General features: G+C 37.9%; 1 pseudogene; it reads left to right on the plus strand.

Moving 5' to 3' along the window:
* The first annotated feature begins 15,906 nt into the window (after positions 1-15,906).
* LOC103275161 lies at positions 15,907-20,867 on the plus strand (annotated as a pseudogene).
* The last annotated feature ends 5,180 nt before the right edge of the window (positions 20,868-26,047 follow it).

Below are 26,047 nucleotides of genomic sequence, written 5' to 3' on the forward strand. Positions count from 1 at the left end.
CTTCATGAAGATATCGTTGAGATACAGATTGAGTAGCTGTTTATAAATGCGAGATTTTTGATATTTGTAGAGTAATTTAAATACTTAAGAAAGTCTCCTTAGTGTTCTTTAAGCTTATTGCAGCATTCCTCTTGGCTAATGGTGAGAAGCACCAAGCTGTGGGGATGGAAGGAAGAGAGGCCAGGATGAAGGAAGGAGGGTTGCTGTCATGCCAGTGTTTCCTTTCCTGGGGACACACCTAACTTCTATCACTCTGAGGTTGAATCTTTTCAGTCAAGATGTAAAATCACTCTAATTTATCTTGGATGTCTGGGGCACATTACTGTAAAAATCACTGTGTGTGTGTGTGTGTGTGTGTGTGTGTGTGTTTGGGTCTGGAATACTCAACATGGAGTGAACGTTGATCTGCATACATCTGACCTTCAGATGTTCACAAATGTAATACTCACCTGAAGGAGTCCCCGTGATTCCACTGACTCAGAGCATCTAGATCTTCAGGGAATAGATCTCCCTGAAGATTTCATAAAGTCCCAGTTTGGAGTCTCCCTGTAAAGAATGGTGGGTTTGGCAAAGGAAATTAACTATTTCACAAGAGGGTGTGGAATTCATATGGTGATGCGAAAGCAGCATTCTGAGACAAGGTACAGTGATTTGCACTGCATTATAGATGCTGAGAAAAACAATGTTCTGTGCATTGAGACAGGAACCTCCCTTCAGGGCAAGGGTTGGGCAGCAGAGGGTGCTCAGAACCCACCTAGCACAGACTGCAGTAATCACACAGGAGGCTGGGAAACGGTTTCCCCTCAGAGCCTACATTTTCCTTTTTTCATTAAAACAATCTAAATTAAAAAATCCAAAAAAAGGAATGAAAATAAGATCACACACGCACACACACACACACACACACACACACAACTTCAAAAAACCCTTTATGAACCTTTAAATAGCCCTTTCTATTGGGAGCATCCCAACAACTCAGTAAGGCAATGAGAAATATTTACAGGAAGTGTAATCCGAGTACTGTAGATACTTAGCAAGAATATCAATTCAGTGACAGCAGATTTCTGAAATAAGTTCTATTTCCAGGAATAAAGTTTCCAATTTTAGACTATTTAACTTGCCTGGGATGGGCACGTGACAGGACTGTGGTGAATTAGAGATTGTGACAAGTCCACAAGCTATGTGGATCAGAAATCAGTAGACAAATTGATCTATGGATGTGAACTGCAGTTATTATGTAAGTACCATAAAAATGTCTGATACGTTCAATTTAAAAGAAAACCCAAATGCACATAAAACATTCCTTGGCATTTATTTTGGGTGCTGTAAGTTCACCAAGAAAAATCAAAAGATTATTACTGTCAATGAGATAACAAACTCAACCTGATCACACATCAGAGGAATAGTCTGAGCTTTTCTGTTGAAGAGCCTGGGAGTTCAAGACTTCCAGACAGATGTGTGGAAAACAATATTATGCAATCATAAAGAAGGACAAACCTATGGACTCTGCAGCAACTTGGATGAATTTAGAATTGATCATACTCAGTGATCTAGCATAGAAACGAAGAACAGAGTACCATATGTTCTCACTCATAAGATTACGTTGAACAAGTGTAATACTATAAGAAAGCAATTGACAGTAGTGGGAAACTATTGTTGGTTGGAATTGGCAGTTGAGGGAAACTGCTAGAGAAGGGAGGGACATACCTCATCAACAAGGGTACCTGCATAATCAACATTTGCATACCTAACCTTGAATTGTACCCCATAACTTTATAATAAAAATAATGAAATGAATATATTTTTTGAAGAGTAAACAGTATATCTCACAGATCACCATGAATCTTGCTTGACACGTAGGTGGGATTGCCAATCATCAGCCTTTCAGAGTTACTAATGGACTGTGCTTGTGCTTGGTGGTACCTGGTTCGGGTCAGGCTCCTGCTCATAGTCACAGACACTGAAGTTCCCGGGTAATCCAGATGGTCTCAAACTAATTGAATGTAAGTCATAATGAGGAATGGGTCTTGAGAAATGTGTCTTGAAGAAGCTATTTCTTCCATTGGACGATCTCTGTCTACACAGAGTTCACAGATTAGTCAGGGACACATATCCTCACGCAGGCTTGGGACTTAGACCTCAGTCTCCACCAGTGTTGTATAGTTCATCTATCTTATCATCCTCATGGTCCACTAGTGCCGTTACCTTCTAGAGTTGCAACGCTTCCCCGAAGATGAATGTTTTAATCCCACATGAAAGCCAGGAGAGGTGGCTTTGAGTGGAATCTTGCTGGGGAATTCTGTTCTCATTCTAATTCCTGTGGGGTTCCAACAATGTCAATGGTATACCACCTTTGGTGGCAAGGCCTTTCAGATTAGTTCAGTAGTGGTAAGAGGAGAGGTGGTTCTGGATGTATTTCAGTCTTTTCACTTAACTAATACACATCCATGTGGTGGGAGGTAATGTCTTTTCATCATGGAGGGAAATCATTCAGAGAATAGGAATACCTTTGAGTATGTGGACCCTGAGAATCTCATATTACAACATATTAACCACATTCAGTTTCAAGCAATCCAATAAATCTTTTATATCCCTTTGTATTAGATTGCAAGTCATGTCACAGCATCCTTCCCAGATCAACTAACACTCCTATCCTTTATGTGCTTTTCTCTCTTCAGACTTCAGGGTTGTTTTTATTATGTCAGTGACCATAAGGATTGAAAAAATTTAACTATTTTGCTTTTGGTCTGCTTATTTCTTGTTGCTGGTATAAGAATTGGAGCAATATGTTTCTTAGCATCTACAAGATTTGTACTCATTTTATTTATATGTTATAAGTCAATTCCAGAAAGTATTCAAATATACAAATACTCGTTAGCATAATATATATTTAAATGGTGGTGAATTAATTAATTTTTATGTTACCAAAAATGCGACATGGTTGCATTCACTAGCATGTGTACTGGGTAAAATAAACCAACTTAATAAAAGTTCATACACTAAGATTCTATTTCCATAAATTACAGAAGATTAAAACTAATCCATAGTAACGTGATGAAAATCAGTGTGTGCCTAAGATTAGGGAGGAAAAAAAATCACATTTTCCCAAATGCTACTATTTTCACAAAAATACAATGGGAAGCCTCACATCTGCTAAGGACACTGTCCTCTCTGAGGAGCCGCACTCCAGAGCTTGCTATATAGACGAGTGTGTGCAAATAGGGCCCTCCTGCTACTGATGAAAACCAGACCTACCCTGACCCTGCAGAGGAGTCCCAGCCCTGGGATTCCCAGGTGTTTCCACTCAAAGATCAGGACTAAAAACAAGCAATTTACCATGGAGTTTGGGCTCAGGTATTTTTTTTTTCTAGTTGCTCTTTTAGAAGGTGGTTCATGGAGACTAGAGTTATTGAGTGTGTGAGAGGATGTGAGTGAGAGAAACAGTGAATATGTGTTGCGATTTCCAACCAGAATGTCTCTGTTTTTGCAGGTGTACTGTGTAAGATGTACCTGATGAAGTCTGGAGGAAGAATGCTCCAGTTATAGGGTTGAGAGACTCCTGTACAACCCCTAGATTCACCTTCAGCAACTAAGACATTAATTAGGTCCACCAGGTTCCAAGAAAAGGGCTGTAGTTGATCGCATTCATTAGCAATCATGGCGATAGCACATAGTTTACAATCTCCTTGAGGGGCCAATTTACCATCTCCAGAGAAAACATCAATTATATGCTGTTATTTGCAAATGAACAGTTAGAGAGCTGAGGACACAGTTGTGTATTATTGCGTGAGAGAGACAGTGAAGAACTGACCTTTGAGCCCTTACTCCAACCATCCAGCAAGGGATTGGGGATGCTTTGTTGGGGGTCTGCAGAACCAGAAGCAAGCAGTCAGATTTACTCAAGGTGATGAGAATCCAGAGAGTGAAAGGAAGAAACTTGGGTCCAGGTGCAAAGGAAAGATTAGAAGTGTTTTCTCTCTGAAGCTGTGGTCTAATGCCTGCCACTTCCTTTCCTGGGACCTCCATGCAGTGATTTTAGGGACGTGTCTTCTTTCCAAATATTATATATTTTAACTGTAATTTATACTTATCTGTCATTTCCCTTCTGCCTCAGTACATAATGCAAAGTAATACTTCCTGATGATACATGTCCTTATACACTGGTGTATGGTGCCACTTGTCAAGTTTAAGGTCACTTAATGCCTCACATGATTCTACTGTTGAATTTCAAGTTGCCTTCTCCATTCAAATGTGTCTCCATGTCTTCCCTTTCTGATTCTCAATCCTGACTCATGCATAACCTTTTGAATGAGTTATCTGGGAAAAGTTGAACATGTCAATATTGGTTTTCATATACTACTGGAGTTTTCCCCTCTACACACACATGCTCAAAGAAAATTAGGCAATGATTAGAGAGGTTGCATTCCATAATTTTTTTTTTTTTTGAGTTGGAGTCTCACTCTGTCACCCAGACTGGATTGCAGTGGCCACTTCCGGCCACCACAGCCTCGACCTGCTGGGCTCCGGCGATCCTTCCACCTCACTCTTCCAAGTAGCTGGAGCTACAGGCATGTGATACCATGCCCGGCTGATTTTTTCATTTATTGTAGAGATGAAGTCTCGCTGCCCAGGTGGGTCTTGAACCCACGGGCTCAGGCAATCCACTTACCTCAGTCTCCCAAAGGCATGGGATTACAGGCTGAGCCACTGAACCCAGCTGGGTTCTTTAACTTTTAAGGGGTCAGCTCTGGCACTCAATTGTTAGAGTCCAATAACCTTGACAAATACCCTACAGTTAACAACTTTCCACCCTCAATAAAAAAAATGTTCTGATCGAAATGTCAGTATTGCTGAGCCTCAAAATTGTTCTGAGTCATTTCCCATAATGAAAAGAGTCCAAAATCATAAAAAAATCCAACCACTGATAATATTTTGTATATGTAAATATTCCTCACTAAACCTGGTTAAAACATACATGCAAGCACTCTTTTTTCTTGTTCACTGAGAGAGCATCAGTGCCCACTCCTCAAGTGGTGGCACTTGGCATGTAGATGATGAATGATCTCACCTAAATCTATGAAAAGATATAACCCCCATGGTAGCCACCAGTGACAGAGGAGGGCATTGAGGATTCACAAGGATTGCATGATCTCATTTTCCTTTATTAGTGCCTGCATCACTACAGCCTCAACCTACTGGGCTCCGGTGATCCTTCCACCTCAGCCTTCTAAGTAACTGGAGCTACAGGCATGCGCTACCATGTCCGGCTGATTTTTTGATTTATTGTAGAGATGAGGTCTTTCTGTCCAGGTGGGTCTCAAACCTGTGGGCTCAGGCAATCCACTCACCTCAGCTTATTTATTTTTTGAATTGGAGTCTCACTCTGTTGCCCAGACTATAGTTCAGTGACCACTCCCAGCCACTGCAGCCTTGACCTGCTGGGCATCAGCGATCCTTCTGCCTCAGCCTTCCAAATAGCTGGAACTACAGTCATGCACAACCTCGCCTGGCTAGTTTTTTTATTTATTGTAGAGATGAGGTCTCACCAAGTGGCCCAGGTGGGTCTGAAACCCATGGGCTCAGGCAATCCACTCACCTCAGTCTCCCAAAGTGTGGGATTACAGGCTGAGCCTCCAAGCCCAGCTGTACCACATTTATTTAACCCAATCCCGTTTTGATGGGCAACATGGTTGTTTCCAGGTTCTTGCTATTGTGAACAATCCTGCGATAAACATACGTGTGCAGGAATCTATTTTATAGAGTGATTTGAGTTCTTCAGGGTATATTCCCAGTAGGGGGATTGCAGGGTCATATGGGAAGTCGATATTTAGAGCTACTAGGAGTCATCACACGGCTTTCCACATAGGTTGCACTAGTTTACACTCTCACCAACAGTGGGAGCATCCTCTCCAGCATCTGTTATTTTTCAAGTTATTGATAATGGCCATTATGACTGGAGTTACGTGGTATCTCAGTGTGGTTTTAATTTGAAACTCCTTGATGATTTGTGAGGTGGAACATTTCTTCATGTGCCTGTTGACCGCTTGTATGTCATCTTTTGAGAAGTATCTCTTCATATTTTTTGACCACTTTGTAATGTTTTTTTTTTCTTTTCAGCAGGTTTGAGTTCCTTGAAGATAAAAGATGTTAGGTTGCCAATCTGTGGACTGTCTCCCTGCTCTCTTGATTGTTTCTTTGGCTTTGCAGAAGCTTTTCAGTTTAACGAGGTCCCACTTGTCTATATTATCTCTTATGGTCTGTGTGTTTCAAGTTTTGTTCCAATTCCCATACTGGTGTGCCCTGCGTTTTCTAGGATTCTTATGGTTTGAGGTTTTACATTTAGGTCTCTGATCCACATAGAGTTAATTTTTGTTTATGGGGATAGATAGAGGTCTTGTTTAAATCTTCTGCATGTGGTCAATCAGTTTTCCCAACACCATTTACTGAATAGGTTCTCCTCTCCCCAGTTGTAGGTGGTGGAGGCTTTGTCAAGGATGAGTTGGTTGAGAAATTGAGATTTTGCTTCTGGAATTTCAATTCTATTCCATTGGTCACTATGCCTTCTCCTGTAACAATACCAAGTGAGTTTTATTATTGTAACTTTATAGGCAAAGTTTGAAGTCTGATAATGTGACATATCCTGCTTTTTTTTTTGGCTGAGGATTGTTCTGGATATTCTCAGTCACTTGTGTTTCCATATGAATTACTGTATTATTTTTCTATCTATGAGAAGAATGTTGCTGGTAATTTGATGGGTATTGCATTAAATCTGTAGATTGACTTATGTAAGATGGACATCTTCAAAATGTTGATTCTTCCAACCCATGAGTATGGGATATTTTTCCACTTGTTTCTGTCATCTTTGATTTCTTTGAGCAGTGTTTTGTAGTTTTTATTGTAAAGGTCTTTCATGTCTCTGGTTAAGAAGATGCCAAGGCATTTGTTTTCTTGTGTGTGGCTATTTTGAATAGAGTTGTACTTTTTATTTGAGTCTTGGTTTGTTTATTATTGGTGTAAAGAAATGTGATTGTCTTTTGCACATTTATTTTATACTTTGAGAGTTTGCCAAAGTCCTTTATCAGTGAAAGGAGGCTTTTGACAGATTCTCTTGAGTTTTCAAGGTACACAATCATGTTGTATGCAAAGAGAGATAATTTGACTTGCTCTTTTCCTACTTGAATACCCCTTGTCGCCTTCTCTTTTGTGATCGCTCTAGTGAGGACTTCCAATACTATATTGAATCAGAGGGTAGAGAGTGATTATCCTTGTCTTGTTCCAGTTCTCAGGGAAAATATTTCCAATTTTTGACTGTTAAGGAGTATGCTAGTTGTTGGTTTCTCGTAGATGGCTTTTAATATTTTGAGGTGTGTTCCATGCATGTCTAACTGTTCGAGGGCTTTTAATCAAGACGGGGTGTTGGATTTTATCAAAAGCTTTTTCTGCATCTAATGATATAATCATGATGTTTTTGTTCTGACATCTGTTTATGTATTTAATTACATTTATTGTTTTGCGAGGTTGAACAGCTGTATCTTTGCATCCCACTGATGAAGCCTACTTGGTCATGATGGATGATTTTGAGACGTGTTGTTGAATCCGATTTGCTAGTATCTTGTTGAGAATTTTAGCAGCTATGTTCATCAACGTTATTGGTCTGTAGTTGTCTTTCATTGTGGGTCTTTACCTGGCATGGGTATCAATGTGATGTTCGCTTCATAAAATGATTTGGGGAGAGTTCCATCTTTCTCAATCACCTGGAATACTATCAGTAGTATTGGCAACAGCTCCTCCTTAAATGTCTTATAGAATTCTTCTGGAGAGCCGTCTGGTCCAGTGCATTTTTTGTAGGTAGTTTTCTTATAATATAGTCAATTTCCTTGATTGTTATTGGTCTATTTAGGGTCTTGGTTTCTTCTTGTTATAACCTTGGGTGGTTGTGAAATCAGAAAATCCTCCACCTCCATTTATGTAAGGTTTTCAAGTTTTTTTCCATGCAAGTGTACATAATTGTCTCTAATGATCTTTTGTATTTCTTCAGGGTCAGATGGGACTTCGTCTTTTGTGTTTTTTATTATGTTTGTTTGTGTTTTTTATCTCTTTTTCTTGGTCAGTCTACCTAAGGGACCATCAATCTTGTTTATCCTTTGAAAGAACCACCTTTGTTTTCATCAATTTTTTAATTATTTTTTTTCTTCTATGTCCCAGATTTGGGCTTTTATTTTAGTGATCTGGATTCTTCTGCTAAAGTTAGGATTTTGGTGGTCTTGCTTTTCCAGCTTCCTTAGGTGTCTTATAGGCTATTTTGTGATTCTTCAATTTTGTTCATGTGCATTTGTAGAGATACGAATTCCCTTCTTAATACAGCATCCGTGGCATCCCAGAGATTTGCTAAGATATTTCTTCAGTTTTATTTGTTTCCAGGTATCTTTTAATCTCTGTTTTGATTTCATCATTGACCCCGGAGTGGTTTGGCATCATGCTGTTTAATGTCCAGGTCTTTGTGGGTTTTGGGTAACTGTCTTGGTGTTGATGTTTATTTTTATTCCACTGTGGTCTGAAAAGGTGCTTGGCAAAATTTCAATCTTTTAAAATTAGCTTATGCTTGATTTATGTTCAAGTTTGTGGTCGATCTTAGAGTACATTCCCTGCAGTGATAAGAAGAATGTATATTGTGTTGTCGTTGGATGGAGTGTTCTGTAGGTATCAATTATGTCCGTTTGGTCGAGTCACTTTGAGGTTTCATATCTCGTTGCTGATGTTCTGCCTGATGATCTGTATAGGGTTGTGAGTGCGGTATTGAAGTCCCCAGCTATGATAGTGTTAGAGTCAGTATCTTTTTGAGTTTACCTAGTAGCTGCTTTAATGAATGTTGGTGCTCCTATGTTGGGTTCATATATGTTTAGGAGGAATATTTCTTGTTGATGAGTTGAACCTTTTATTATTATGTATTGGCTTTCTGAATCTTTTAAATTTTTGATTGCTTAAAGGGTATTTTGTCTGAGATTAAGATCGTGACTCTTGCTTTCTTTTGTGTTCTGCTCACCTGAAAATTTGTTTCCCACCCCCTTACTTTGAGTCTGTGAGTATCCTTTCTAATGTGGTGAGTCTCTTGAAGGCAACAAGTTGTTGCCTGGTTATATTTTATCCATTTTGCTATTCTATGACTTTTCAGTCATTCATTTCATCCATTCTCATTCAGGCTAATAATTGAAATGTGAGAGTTGATCCCTATCAGAAGGTTCTTACAGAGTTGTTGGTGTTTATCCTGTTTGTTTATTTTCTTTCTTTTGGTTTTGGCGTTGGTTCATGTGTGCTTTTATTCTTTGCCTGTACTCTTGTAAAGAACATTGTTGTTCTTTTTTCCTTTTCTTCTGTGTTCAATAATTTCTAAAGTGTTTCTTGTAGAGGTGGTTTGGTGGCAGCATAGGATCTTAGGGATTGGATATCTGGGAAAGATTTCAATTCTCCCTCACTGATGAGGCTTAGCTTGGCTGGGTAGTTTATTTTTGGTTGAAATTGTTTATCTTTTAAAACTTTGAAGATAGGGATCCATGCTGTCCTAGCCTGTAAGATTTCTTTAGATACATCTGCTGCTATTCAAGTTGGTTTTCCCTGGTAGATAGTATGACGTTTTTCTCTTGCTGTCTTTAGGATTTTTTCTTTTATATCTACTTACTTTAGGCAAATTTTTATGTGTTTGGGACTTGGTTTTCTTATACGTTGCCTTGCAGGAGTTCTCTGAATCTCTTGTGTTTGAATTTTTGCTTCACTGATGAGATGAGGGAAGTTTTCTTGAATGATTTCATGAAATGTTTGTTCCAGTCTAGTCTCTGTCTCTCTCTCTGCCCCAGGACAGCCAATTACTCTTAGGTTTGGTCTCATGGATTAATCATGCATCTCTTGAAAATTTTGTTCTGTCTTTTTAAGCTTCTTTTCTATGCTTTTTGACACTTTGGGTTTTTACTGTATTTTGGTCTTCAAGTTCTGAGATTCTATTTTCTGCTTGGCTAATTCTGCTTTTCATGCTTATTAGTTTGCTATCTATTTCCATCACAGTATTCTTTACTTCTGTCATTTCTGTCATCAACTCCTTCCTATTTTTCTCTTGTCTGTCCACGATTTTTTTTAATTCTCTCTATTAATGTCTTGATGTCTGGGTTTGTTGCATGTGATCAGTCATTCTTGGGACTCTACATTGTTTGTTTTTCATAGTCTTTTTTCTCATTGTCTGATCTCCCAGGTGTCTGTATGAGACCTATATTCTTCTTTTGGTTTTTCTTCGTTTGTGCAGAATTTCCTCCCTACTTTTTCCTTCCCTCCCTTTCCTCATCTTCTTTAATTCTATTATTCAGGGGTGGAGAGGTTACTTTTACTTCTGTTTGTTAAATCTCGTATTCTTCCTTATGTATATCCTCTTGCTTTGTTCCATTCTGGAGATGGACTGTACCTTGGGGGTGGTCGTGTTTGCAGTTTTGAGATCTACTTAAGGGGGAGCTGTGATTCAAAATCGATCTGCAGATTCTGGTATCTGCCAACAGGTGTATGGATAATGTGAATTCCACTTCCCACTTCCTTGGAATCTGTCCCTACAGTGGGGTTGTATGTTTACTCCCTGAAAGCAAAATGAGGTTAACAGAGGAAAGAGAATGGAGCTGGCAGTGGGGGTAAGAGGGGTGTGGAGAGAGAAAGGTATAAGATGGAAAACAGATGAGCATATCAACTAACAAATGAAAAGAGACACAAAGACTGAAACAAATGAAAACAATAACCACAACTACAAACTCACCAACAACCACACAAAAAAACTAAAACATACAATGATGCTAATATACACACTAACCAAGCTCCTTATTGGTGTGCTATTTCTCTATACAAAGATGGGATTTACAAAGAAATAAAACCAAAACAGAACAAAACAACGTGAATAGAATAAAGTTAGTAAACTAACAGAACCAACAACCACAATCTGAAACTTTTCCTTTAAGTCCAATGTCCTCTGAGTTCTGATTTCTAGCTGTGTTTGCAGGCTGGTAGATTTTTTCACAGTTAGGGTCAGTTGCCCTGGTTTGCTGTGAAGTGCAGTTCAGATCTGGGCTCCCTGCCCTATGACTCAGATCTGGCCTGTGTCTATTTATCAAGGGTGAAGGGCTTCTGCTCTTCCCATTTTGATGTTTTTACCTTGGATTTCCAGCAGGTGGTGGTATCTCAGAGCTCCAGTTGATCTTTATCTGCAGCTGCTGCAACCTGCAAGTCAATGCAACCTCACAGGGTGCAAGTCATAGGGAACCCAGGATGTGAGAGAGCTGGCAATGGTAGTGACGGTGGCAACAGCCACCTCACAGTAAGTGGAAGGAGCTCCACTAGCCTGGCTCTAGGTGAGGCGTGGGTGTGATAGTGGCAGTAGCAGCGGAGGAGATCTCAGTAGATTGTGCCTGTGGGGGTCTCACAGCCTGAAGTGGTGGGTTACCATAGCCATGAGCGGTGCTATGCCACAGTGGCATCTGCAGCTGCAGCGGCTGCCCAGACCACCATGATGTTTGAGCGGTGGTTGTGGCTGAGCTCTTTGTGAAGATCAGACTGCCGACGATGGGATGTGCAATTCCCAGGAGAGAGCTAGAGTCTTTATGTGTGTTCTCTTTTGCGGAAGTTCTCACAGACTAAACTGCTCCATCACCATCTTTCTGGAAGTGCCAAGAGTTTATTTTTCAAATGCTTGTTTTTATTCCTCCTACCTCATTAAAATATGGAATAGCAGCCTTTCTTGTCTCACCCATGTCTTCATGGGATGGCTCAATCACATATCAATAATTCTGGCTTCTTCTATATGCAAATTTTATTAATTTTATTAATCAAGTCTGCCTTTCATTGTATAATTATCAAAATTTTGCATAGTTGAGCTACTTTATTGAATCTTGACTTGAAATCTTTTAACATTATCTGCATAAACAACATATTTATATTCAATTCATTGCAATTTTTAAGAGTATTTTTAATCTTTGTCAATCAAACATGTAGATATGCAATACCTTACATTTGTGACACATTTTTCTGTTTTTAAAATCAAAAGTATTTGTGTACTTGAATGTTCTATTCATAGTGACCTCTGACTGAATCTTATTAGTAATTCTATTACTGCTGGAGATCTTTCTAGGTGACCTGTCTCAAGGTGTCAGGGAGACTCACTATGCCTAGGAACAATCATACCAACATGAGAAGCAACAACAGCAACAGCACCAAGGGTAGGTCACAACATTGTCAGCAGGCGTCCTCAGATTCTTATCCCAGTCACAATTAGTCTTCTCCACCCACTTTGCATACTTCCCAGGGGATGTGAAGAGAGACATCTTGGATGAGCTGATCCTGGGTTACTGAAGAACAAAGAGACATCCAGAGTTCATGGCACTTGGAATGGTGGACTCCAGCTCTAGATACACAGACCTTGATCTAATCATTCACATTTTCTTCTTAGAAAGGACAATGGACCCTAGCACTGATCAAAGAATGAAATGGAATTTAATATTTATTTCCTATGTCAAGTTTCTATTGTGTCTTACTAATTCATCAGCGATATGAGTTCACACAAGATTCATACTGTTTTCACGGTCGAAAAATGGGCAAAGTCTCCCTGATCATCTAATCCTTGAAGTCCTTTTACCCTCCCCTCCTGGGATTCCAGAGTCAGAGGAGGGACTAGATGGGAAGTGCACACATGTACACAGGGTGCAAGAAATGCAGACACAGTCAGTTCCTGCATTTGAGTAGCTGCCTCTCTCCTTCCTCTACAGGTCATGATGAGGAGTCCCTGTGTCTGTGTACTTCCCAGGGTCCACAACATGCGGTCTGCACTGATCTGGGCTTCCTTCTCATTATGCTCAAAGTTAATGCTTCCTCTGCACCAGGATCATCTATGATGACTATACTTGGGGCTGTTCCCAGCCTTTCCCTCTTTTTTTGCAAGAATCCTGTGTGAAGTTCAGTTTTTTAAGTCAGGGGTAAAAATGAGACATTCTTTGGATTATCCGAATCTCTCTCACAAATCCTGTGGATTCACCTTCACTTACTGCAGTGTGAGCTGTTTTCCGAAGGGTCTGAGGTGTGGACTGGAGTAGTTGGCAACAGCGAGTAATCCAACTGGAGAAAATTATATTTTTCATCAGTACACAGATGATTTACAATCTCTTACACCAATCCTACAATTCTACAAACATAGTCTTTCTTAATATGACCAACCGGGCAGCTGTGGACATGACTTTGTTTTACAGTGCATGAGGCAATGACAGGAGAAATCAATGTGAGCCCTGATACAAACCACTCTGCAGGGGCTCTCAGGACACCAGAGGTCTCTGGAGAACCTGCTTAAGAGCAGACCCAGAATGAAGCTGTGGTTTTCAGATACATATTGATGATACCTGTCCCAATCCATGCCTTCCCCTGTATTTTTTATTGTTGCATTTTGTAACCTCTTTTGTATTGTGTTGTCTGAAAAATTCAACATGGGGCACCAATTTCATACCACTTTCAATTCTTCATTTTTAGTCTACATTCATCAATACTCTACAATAAAGTTGATTTTAGCCTTGGCTTTACCCATTTGTATTATTATTAGCACTGTTATAGTTATCCGACTATGAAATCTATCAATATGACCATTCTCAGTTGATCCTTGTATAATCAGATACAGATGAAAAAGGCAAACAAAGAGATATTATGTTGGCAGGTGAGTGTATGATCTTTGCTTTTTCTTATCTCCTGCTTCAGACAAATTTACTTAATTAAACAAAGAATGAGTGTATGGAACATGGAGAAGTCTTGTTCATTATTTTGTACAAAATTGAAAACCGCCGTGGCTGTATTCTATCAATCTTTTTTCCTACACTAATGTCTAAAGGTGCTTCTCTTAGATATTTTTCAAATAATTTTATAGTTCCAGGTATTACTTTAAGTTATATAACTCTTCTTGAGTTAGTGTTTGTATATAGGAAGATGTGTGAATTTTTTATTTTGTGCACATGGCAAGCCACTATTTCCATTGAACATTTATTAAATACGGTGTATTTTTCCCTGCGTGTGTGTGTGTGTTTGTGTGTGTGTGTTTGTATTTAAAGTTGTGGGGTACAATGCTGGATTTAGTAAGCAAGTGCTCATTATACATGTAAAGTTTTATTGACATTAAGTGTTCCCCTTCCCTCCCCTGGCAGTGTCCCACTACTGTGAATTCCTTTCTTCTAGGATTATGGCAAATGTTCAATGTTCACTTATGAGTGAGAATATGTGATGCTCATTTCTTTGTTTCTGTGATAAATCACTCAGTATTATAGACTCTAATTCCATCAAAGTTGCTGCAAAGTTCATAATTGTGATTTTCTTTAGGGTTGCATAATCGTTCAGCATATATATATATATATATTATATATATTTATATATTATATATATATATATACCACAATTTCTTTATTCATTACACTTCCAATTTGCAATACAGTTGGATCAATGTTTTTGCTATTGTGAATAGTGTTGCCATAAACATACGTGTGCAGGTAACTTTTCTGTACACTGATTTGAGCTCTTTTGGAAATATTCTCAGAAGAATAATTGCTGAGTCATATGGAACGTCAATTTTTAGTTCTTTTTGAATTCACCACACTGTCGTCAATAGAGGTTATACTAGTTTAACCTTCCAAGAGCAGCGTAGAAATATTCCCCTTTCCCCATATCCATTCCAGCCTCTGATGTTTTTCGATTTTTTTGATGATGGCCATCCTGAATTGTTGGGAGCCAACATCTATAGCTACATGGCTGAGGCCTATAAAGGCCCATCTGGAAGATCGCCTCTGACATAAGATATCAGTTATACCTATAATATTGGCGTGTGATTAGTGACCAGTGTGCATACATGGCAGTAAAACTTATAAGTAAATCTCAATACACCTGATGGAAAGTGCATAGTAGAATTATTTTTCTCTGTCTTTCTAAGTTTTACTTCTTTCTAGATATTTTTTAACTTCTATTTCCTGGTAGACTGGTTAGTCAGCTTTGGAAAACTGTTTCCCCTAGGGCTAAGATTAGAAACTAAATTACCATGATAGTTTTGCCGCCCTGCCCCTAGCCAGGCAGAACGTTTTCTTTTGTTTCATTAATTACCGAAACTCTGTCTGCTTCAGCCCACCGCCATCTTGGCAGCAATGCATTTCCTTGTTCAAGAGTGTGACAATTACTATTTGATTTTTAGAGTAGACTTGTTAGGATAAAATATATACACATACACTCATAATTGAGTAAATTTACGCTTGCTGTTTTGTTTCCTTTTGCTACATTATTCAAATATAATAGTTACTATGCGATTTATAAAAAAATTAATGATGAGGTATTAGCTTAATAGGATATAGCATAGTATTAAAGTCCAATCACTAGATCATATGAAAATTAAAGTTTAGACATATGAAACTCATATGAATTATAGTAAAGTTTGATAGTTTAAGAATAAGTTTTAACTGAGTTATAAGGCATTACGTTAAATCGTAATAGGATAATAGTATAACTAACAGCTAAGTCATTTAAGTAAACTTATAGATTATAGTATAGTGTTAAGTTGATAATATTAATCGTTAAAAATATTAGGAGTCAGTAAACCTAGAGTTAACTTAGAAAAGTTTTTTGTATGAATCAGGGTTTAGAACAAAGAGTATAATATGAATGATTCATTGAACATTATGGAAAACACTTTGAACGATTTGTATTGAAATTGTGCACCTGTGACCTTAATGTAAGCACGGCAGGCATCATGGAGTTTGAATTGTTTGCTTGGAAATTGCAGATCTCGTGGTCATCTTGTGATGCATAGTTTGTAAAGCACGGAACTTGTACACCCCCAGTGAGTGATTATCACACTACTGGAGGGTATAGAAAATGGTATATAAGTTGGAAGGATTCCGAATAAAATTTGGCTTCAGTCCTGATCAGACTGTTCCCAGAAAAACTGCCTCCAAGTGGTCTCTTCTCGCTGTCCAGATTCTCCGGTGCGGGTCCTAACCCACCCTTGGTCAGTGCTGGTCACTGACACTGAGTTAATTATGGTGTAGATTTAATTTGCATTTTTGGTGATTAGTGAGACTGAGCATTTTTTTAGGTATCTGTTGGCTGAATATATGGCTTCTTTTGAGAAATATATATTCACATATTTTCCCCATTTTTAATAGGGGTTTTATTTTTGACCTCCTTTTGGCACGTTTGAGTTCCTTCTAGATCCTGGATATTAAGCCTTTGTCAGGTTAACAGTTGGCAAATATTTTTTTGACATACTGTGGGATCTTTTGATAGTTTCCTTTAATTGTAGAAGCTTATCAGCTTGGTGAGGTCCCTTTTATCTATCTCATCTTTGTGACATTCGCCTTTGGAGAGCTGATCAATAATTAGCTGCCTATTTCTCTAAAGGTGTTTCCTATGCTTTCTTCTAGGATAATTAAACTTTAAGGCTTTACATTTGGAACTTTGATCCATTTAAAGTTTATTTTGTGTATGGTGATAGGTATGTGATAGGTATATGACTGTTTCGATCTCCTGCATGTGACCAGACAGTTTTTCACGCACTATTTACTGAAGTGTTTCTCCTCTCTCCAGTAGTTGTTGGTGGAGGCTTTGTGTATATTTCTGGTGACTACATTGAAGATCACTTAGTTGCAAGTATGTAACTTTATTTCTGTGTTCTCTACTCTGTTTCATTGACCTATGTGTCTAGAATTGTACCAATATGATGTTCTTTTGATTACTATAAAATAGTGGTTTAATTTGACAGCAGGTATTGTGATAATTTTGACTTTATTATTTTTGCTTATAATTACACTGGCTATTTATAATTCCATATGAATTTATGGAATTTTTAAAAATACTGTGAAAAATAATGTTGGTATTTTGATAAAGATTGCATTCAATTTATAGATGCTTTTGTCAGTATGGTCATTGGAATGATCACTCATTCTTCCAATTCATGAGCATGGGATGGTTTCTGTTTGTTATCAATAGTGTATTTCATCAGTGGTTTGTAGTTATTTTCATGGAGACCTTCCACTTTCTTAGTTAAGTGTATTTTGACATATTGTATTTTTTTGTAGCTATTGCTAATGGGGTGGCCTTCTTGAATTGGCTCTCAGCTAGATTGTTAATGATATATAAAAATGCTAATAATCAAGACTGCAGGGAGGACAAGTCACAGGTCCCATTCTTCAGGTTTCTTCCTGCATTTCTGCAGTGGCTGTGGTGCTCCCTTTGGGTTTTCGCAGGCAGTGACATACTGCCTGCAAGCCGGAGACCACACAGCGCCCCGCAGGGTGATGGACTGCCGAACCCTGCTCCCTCAGGACCCTGTGGCGTCATCCACACCACTCACCACCCCCGCAGGGAGAAAGCCAAAAGCCAAGGCACCACTTCCTCCAGCTGAGATCAAATACGCTGATGTCGCTTCAGTTGCTGATTCTGTAGAATCCACTGCTTTCATCATGGAACAGAAAGAAACATGATAGACAGAGACATTGAATTCTCGGTGGTTTCACCTGGAGATGTTATGAAATCTACTACTGTTCATAGCAGTAAACCTATGATGGACTTGTTGATATTTCTCTGTGCACAGTATCACTTGAATCCATCAAGTTACACAATTGATCTGCTATCCACTGAAAAGAGCCACATTAAATTTAAGCCAAATACACCAATAGGAATGCTGGAGGTAGAGAAGGTAATTTTAAAGCCAAAAATTTTGGCTAAGATAAAGCCTACCCCGATAATTCCAGAGAAAACTGTGATAGTAGTGATTAATTTTAAGAAAACACAGAAGACCATAGTAAGAGTTAGCTTACATGCATCACTTAAAGAACTTGCTCCTATTATCTGTAGCAAAAGTGAATTTGATCCATTACCTACACTGTTGCCAAAAGATTACCAAGCTCAGGAGCCCCTCGAGCTGACAAAATCTCTTAATGACCTGGGACTAAGAGAATTATATGCCATGGATGTCAACGGAGCCACTTTTGTTACTGCCTTCAGTAAGTCATCTTTACAAGAGTCCTGCCAAATATCACCAAACCTAGACATTATTAAGGAGAAAGAAAATAAAGGAGTTTTCATTTTTTTTCAACGCAATAAGAAAAAGTGAGACCAAACTGCAAGTGGCCCCCCTGCAACCCCTCTAGTAAATAAGCACCGGCCAACTTTTATGAGATCCAATGCCATCTCCAAACCATATATTTCAAACACCCTGCCATCAGATGTGTCCAAGAAGAGGCGAGCTCCATTGTCCCCAATGTCAGCATCTCAGTGCACCCCCCAGGAACTTGGATGCATCTAGGAGAGGCTAGTTTCTTGTGTAATGAAATCCGTGCATGTGGATGAAACATATACGAATTCTTGTGAAGCAGGCATAGTGAGGACTGGCTTGCTGCCCAGTAGCAGCACAGGAAATTCATCTTTGAGAAGGACAAAGCAAAAAGCATCTTATCTTCCCCACCTTCCAAAATACCCCAGCATCAAAGTGATGAAAATAGTCATGTTACTACTGTACATTCAGTAGGTGGTGCTCCTCCAGAAAGTGTTTCAGAACCGAAATCTCCTGAGGGTCTATCCAGTCCAGATTTTACTTCTTTGGCAGAATCCTCCCCTAACCCTTGGCTCCCCAGGCAGGAGCAGTACACTGTGTCCAAAGTGACAGGGGAAACCTCTTTCTCAGAGAGCCCTGGGAACACCTGAGGCAGCTGTGACATCATGGACATCTGGAGTAAGCTCTGATTATGGCCTTGAAGAAATAGATGAAAGGAAAGAACTGAGTGAAGTGCCTGAAGACAAGGCTAAAATTGTTTCTCTGAAGTCACAAGATATTCTTTTTGTATCCCCAGATATAATAAATATCCCCAGAAATGATACTGATTCAGCCCTCGGCATTGATAGTAGAGAGTCCTTACAAACTCCAAGGAAGAAAAACAGGAAGCTAGAAACACAGATGGACAGGGATCACAGAATTTAGAACATGATGCAAGTAATGAAGAGATGGTAGTTGTTAGTAAGAGAAACTTGATGCCATTGGGCCCAAACCAAAAGAATGAGAACAGAGACGATAATATAAAAGAGGGAATGAGGAAAACAAATCACTGTAGGAGCTGTTGCCAAAAATAACAACATGAACACAGATGTTGTCAGACTATCAGACTCTCAGGTACATAAAACTCATACTACTGTAAGTTACAAGGAAAACCAACTAGCAGCTTCTTCAACCCAATGCAAAAAAGACAAAAATTCAGGATGCAGCAATTCAGACAACCCCTTCTAGGAACAGGTTTTGTGGGAATCAACAAGATCATAATTTGTCTGACTTTAAAATTAATGAAAGTATGAAAACTTCAAATAACAAATCAACTAAATATTTATCCTTAAGTTCACAAGATTCAGTAGAAACCTCAAGGGAGTTCAGGAGTCAAGGCATCCTAATTATACATTTAGAAGGGCAACTCACCATGAAAGTTCCAATTTGTGCACATAGTGATGATGATCTTTTGCCTTCTGTAATAGGATTGACAACAATTCGACTGCTTCTTACCTGAAGAATTATCCATTTTACAGACAGGACTACAACTCCAAGACAAAACCTTCCAATGACATCACACCAGAGTATATACCCCTAATCGGAATGACTACTTATAAAATAGTGCCTCCCAAATCCTTGGAAATGTCAAAAGATTGGGAATTGGAAACTAGGGTATAAAGATGATCAAGAGATATATACTTAAGTAAAAAAATCCCACTCTTGAGAATGTGAGAGAAACTGTCATCCAAACAGAAGAGCCTTCCATTTCTGCTGAACCAAAGGAGTCACCACCCAGATCTTAAACCTAAGCCTAACTTGAAAACAGAGGATGAGGTGCACAGTGCTGGAAGCTCATTGGATGGTGCCATGGTTAATCCTCTGAGACCTCCCAAAGTGATGAGACACGGGCACAGCTCCCTTTGCAACAAATTTGGAAGATACAAACAATATTTTGGAGTCAAAATTTAAATCCCGGGCTTCAAATTCCCAGGCAAAACCCAGTTCTTTTTTCTTGCAGATGCAGAAGAGAGGATCCGGCCAGTATTTGACATCTGCTGCAGCCAAGAATGCCCATGCTGTCCCCAGTCCTACTCCAAAAGAATTACCAAATAAGGTGGTAAGAAAGGGTATGCTGCCTCCTTCTGAGCAGACTGTTTCTCCCTTAAGTAAAACAGCTCACTCTGTCTCACAACCCCAAATTCAAAATTCTGACTGATTATGACATCATCAGTCAGAAACCCATGGAAACCTCTCCTCCTCCCCCATATCACCAAAACCTGGGACTCTTCCCACTAGCCAGGCAGCAGCACTAAATCTGAAGACTTTGAAAACTTTTGGTGCCCCGCTGACATACTCAAATTCACGTCCTTCACCATTTGCCCTCGCTGTAGTGAGAAGGTCACAGTCTTTCAGTTAAACACGTACTGAGTCATGCAGTGAAGGGGCTTCTGCCCAACCTCCAGCCAACACAGAGGAAGAGAAGACTCATTCTGTAAATAAACGTGTGGACACCCCACAGCCTGAGGTGATTGATAAGGAAAATATCTCTGCATGTAATGAACAGAATTTCCAAATACTGACTCCAACTGAGTGTCCATCATTCACCCTTAAGAGACTAAATTCTTTAACATTCCAAAGCTCTGACCCAAAACAGATTCGACAGAGTTTGCTGACTGCAGTTCATCCAGGAGAGGCTGCTGCCAAATTGAAAAGCGTTACCATTCCATCAAATACATTATCTGTGAATGGAAGGTCAAGTCTCAGCCATTTTGTGTCCTCTGATGCCCAGGCCAGTCGATAATTGTTGCCCTGCCATGCTGCCCTTCACTTCCACTTCACTGACCAACTCCATTCCAGCAGAGAATGCTGACAGATGTATATTGAGATATACACTAATATATTATCTGGTAGAATATAAGAATCTGTGCTATGGCTTTTATTGCCAGGAGGAGAATTACAGAATTTATAACATAATAATTTTTAATCTTTTTTTTTTTTTTGCCTTAAGAGCTGCATATGCTGCTTTAGAACTTTAAAAGAAGATGTATATGACATTTGTTTTTTTCAAATGAGAAATAATCACTTTTTATTGATTTCACTTAACACATTCTCTGCAGTGGTGACTTAGACATAAGTATAAATTAAGAGTCAAAGACATATTTGTATGACACATGAATAGTTAAACATTGTCTGACATTTGCTGCCTCAGTGCTACAGTTTAATTGGAAACATAAGTTATATTAATTATATCTAATTTTGTGCTGAAGAGAACTAGTGATATCGAAAAAGTATATTAGTTCAACGATTAATTTCAGTGATGAATCACTTAGTGTGAAAGACTTATCTTGTGTGTTCTTTCTATAATTTCAAGTCTTCATCAAATTCATGGGAAGTTCATAGTATTTTACTATTTCATTAACATGGGACTCTTGGTTTTTTAATCTGTAGAACGTAAATTGCACAAGAAAACTTAAATATATTCTGCATATAATTATGACATTACACATTTTATATGCCAGAAGACTTAGACATCTTTCTGTGAAAACGTTGATATATTGTGACAGTTATTTCACATTTGTTATGTAGAGAAGAACAGAGGTTAGTTTATGTCCATATTGGAAAACTTTAAAGAATACTTGGAAGTTCCAAAAATTCTGATATTTTTTCAAGTAAAATGATAAAATAGGCATTATATAGTTCAGAGACTAATATTCTAAATAATAATATATATTTATATTAAAACTAAAACTTTTAAGAAAAATAATGCATAATTTGTTGGCTTACAGCTATTCTGGGGTCTTGGACTTGTTGGTATTCTGTTTCTACTTTAATAATTTAATTATTTATTCTGAAAGTTTTGTTCAAACAAGCTGATATTAAATTTGTTTTCATTAAAAATACTGGGATATCTACACCTTTGAAAAATATGTTCATCTTTTTTCTGTTTAATAAAATTCAGTTGTATAAAAATGGTAATAATCTTGTCACACTAATTTGGTATCCTGAAATACATTGCTGGATTCATTTATCAAATCTAAGAGGGTTATTTTTTCAATCTTTAATTATCCTTTTTTTGATATAAGATTACATCCTCAATGAATATGGCTAGTTTCACTTTCTCCTTTTCAAATTGTAGGTCTTTCAGGTTTTTATTTTATTTTTCGTTATTTCTTCCTTTTTTTTTCTTTTTTTTTTTTTTACTACTAGTTGCTCCTTTTAGGATTCCAGAACTATGTGGACTGAAATTGGTGAGCGCATGCATTCTTGTCATATTCCAGCTCTTAGAGAACATTATCTAATGTTTTCCCTTTCTGATTATCACTCTGGGTTTTTAATGTATAACGTTAATTGCATTTTGAATTTTTTAACAATAAATATGCTGATTTTTATAATAAAAAATTATGAATTTAATAGAAAAATTCCTGAAATATTTTGACCTAATTTTAAGCATTTTCGTCTTAATTATTTTTATGTGATGGGTTCCATTCATTGATTTGTGTGTTGTAAAACATCCTTACCTCCCTGGGATAAAACCTATCTGTTTATGCTGCATTTTCTATTTGATGTACTGTTGGATTCAATTTACTAGTAATTTGTTTAGGATTTTCAGATCTATACTCATCAAGGATATTAGTCTGTGGTTTAATGTTTGTGTTATGTCCTTGCCTTGTTTTAGTATTAGATTAGTACTGGTCTTGTATTATAAAATATAGAGAAATTCCTCCTAGAGTGTATGGAATTGTTTCAGGAATATTAGTACTAGCTCATCTTTTGTGTTTGGTACAGTTCAATTATGAATCCATCTCCACCTTGGTTTCTCATTTTTATTTGTTCAGATTATTTTTATTATTGATTCAATCTCACAATTCATTATTGCTGTTTTCAAAGTATCTATTTATTTCTGGTTCAATCTCAGGATGTTGCATATGTCTATCAATTAATTAATTTATTTAAGCTACCTGGTTTTTGAGTATACAAACATAGTTTCTGATTATCCTTTCTATTTCTTTTGTGTCAAGTGTAATATATCATTTTTTAAATTGTGATTGTGTATGATTAGATATATATGATTTTCATTTCTTGGTTAGTCTAGTTAGTGGTTTAACAATTTTATTTATATTTTTTATATAAGGAACCATTAATTTTGTTTACTTTTATATGTATATATCTTCCTTTTATCTTATTTTCTCTGTTATTTGTATTTCATACTAAATTGAAGTTTGGTTTGATTTAATTTTCTGGTATTTTGAGGGTGACATTATGTTGATAATTTAGAATCTTTTAGTATTTTATCATAGGCACTTAATACTATAAACTTTGCACTTAGCACTGTGTCTATTATATTCCAGTGTATTTAGTGTGTTGTATTTCATTTTTACTTATTTAAAATTTTTAAAAAATATTTTCTCATAAGTACTGCTCCTTAATTATGGTTTCTTATTGCATAGAATGGCTTTTTCTGCTGCATTACTTTCAGTCCACTTGTGTTTTTATGGGCAATGTGAGTTTCTTGTGAGTGAATTATATTTTGTCAATCTCTGTCTTTTATTTAATTTTTAAAGAAGACTGTAGTCTTTTAATAAATCTTATAAAAACATTCAAGATATTGTAGTCATACTTGAAGTAAACTTTATATTTTGTGGAAAATACAAATATAATATTATTTTTTATTTTATAGACGTGGGGTAAAATTCAGGGATAGGTATACACATGTTCATTATGCATGTACCCTTGTTGATGAAGTGTACCCTCTCTCCCCTGGTATTTTGCTTCAACTGCCAATCCCACACTCCCTGCCCTGACAGTTTTCCACTATTGCCAATGCCTTTGTTAAATGTAAAGGAACTCAAATTGTTCTACAAAAAGTTACCTGTACACATATTTTTTGCAGCTCTATTCACAACATGGAACCATCCATGCTGCCCATCAAAACTGGATTTTAACAATGGAGTGCATATACACAATGGAATATTATTCAACCATAAAAAGGACAAGCATATGGACTTTACACAACTTGGATGGACTTAGAATCTATCATACCGAGTGATCTACCAAAGAAACAAAGGACAGAGTTCCATGCGTTCTCACTCATAAGCAGACCTTGAACAATCTCTGCCTTTTAATTGGTTGCTTAACAAATTTCCACTGAAGGTTGATGTAGATATGTGAGGTTTTTTTGCTATCATATTGTTGTTTTAAAACTGTTTTATAAATTAATTTTCTTCTTTTTTTTCTCTTTTTTTCTTTGTGGTTTCATAAAATTTTATTTAGTTGTCAATAGATTTCTTAAATTTTCTCATGTTTCTGAATTTTTTTGACTCTACAATTTTATTTTATTTATTTTTATTTTTTTAATAATAAATATTTTTTATTATGATATTGTGGGGTACAGTTAAGGGTTAGGGAAACAAATATGCTTCATTCAGGCACCCATGTTGAAAAGAGGTGTCTCCCCATCCCCACACAGATATTTACTACCGTTAATCCCATCTCCCTTCCCCTCCACCCCATAGTTTCCCACCACTGACAGTCATTTTCTTATACATTATGTTGTGTGTTCAAGGTCCACTATATGAGTGAGAACATGTGATACTCAGATCTTTGTTTCTGTGAGAGATCACTCAGTATTATAGACTCTAGTTCCATCCAGTTTACTGCGAAATTCATGATTTTGTTCTTTTTTATGGCTCTGTAGTATTCCATCGTGTATATGTACCACATTTTTTTAATCCAGTCCTCTTTTGATGGGCAGCATGGTTGCTTTCAGCTTCTTGCTATTGTGAACAAGGCTGCGATAAACATATGTGTGTAGGTATCTTTTTTATAGAGTGATTTGAGTTCTTCAGGGTATATTCCCAGTAGAGAGATTGCAGGGTCATATGGGAAGTCAATATTTAGAGCTTGTAGGAATCTCCATACTGTTTTCCACAGAGGTTGCACTAGTTTGCACTCCCACCAACAGTGTAGAAGTGTTCCATTTTCACCACACCCTCTCCAGCAACTGTTATTTTTTGAGTTGTTGATAATTGTCATTCTGACTGGAGTTTAGGTGGTATATCAGTGTGTTTTGATTTGCATCTCCTTGATGATTAGTGAGGATGAACATTGCTTCATGTGTCTGATGGCTGCTCTGATATCTTCCTTTGAGAAGTGTCTGTTCATTCCTTTTGCCCACTTTATAATGGGGCTTTTTGTTTTTTTCTTTTCAGCACGTTTGAGTTTCTTATAGATCCAAGACCTTAACCCTTTGTCAGACCTGGAGTTGGCAAATACTTTTTCTCAGGCTGTAGCATGTCTTCTTGCTCTCTCTCTTTTTTTTTGAGTTGGAGTCTCACTCTGTCACCCAGGCTGGAGTGCAGTGGCCGCTCCCGGCCACCGCAGCCTCAACCTGCTGGGCTCTGGCAATTCTTCGGCCTCAGCTTTCCAAGTAGCCAGAATTACAGGCATGCGCTATCACGCCCGGCTGATTTTTTTTTATTTATTGTAGAGACGAGGTCTCTCTGCCCAGGTAGGTCTCGAACCTGCTGGCTCAGGCAATCCACTCACCTCAGCTTCCCAAAGGCACAGGATTACAGGCTGAGCCACTGAGTCCGGCTTTCCTGCTCTCTTGATGGTTTCTTTGGCTTTGCAGAAGCTTGTCAGTTTAATGAGGTCCCACTTGACTATCTTATCTCTTATGGCCTGTGGGCTTCGGGTTTTGTTCAGGAATAGGATGCCAGTTCCAATTTCCATGAGAGTATATCCTTCATTTTCCATGGTTCTTATTGTTTGAGGTTTTACATTTAGGTCTCTGATCCATTTTGAGTTAATTTTTGTGTATGTTGATAAACAGGGGTCCTGTTTCAATCTTCTGCATGTGGTCAGCTGGATTTCCCAACACCATTTACTGAATAGGTTCTCCTCATCCCAGTGGTAGGTGGTGGAGACTTTGTCAAAGATGAGTTGGAGCCGGGCTCGGGTGGCTCAGCCTGTAATCCCACG

The sequence above is a fragment of the Carlito syrichta genome, unplaced genomic scaffold (genome assembly GCF_000164805.1).
Source record: "Carlito syrichta isolate Samal-C Ts95f unplaced genomic scaffold, Tarsius_syrichta-2.0.1 Scaffold315345, whole genome shotgun sequence".
In the NCBI taxonomy this organism is placed as follows: domain Eukaryota; kingdom Metazoa; phylum Chordata; class Mammalia; order Primates; family Tarsiidae; genus Carlito; species Carlito syrichta.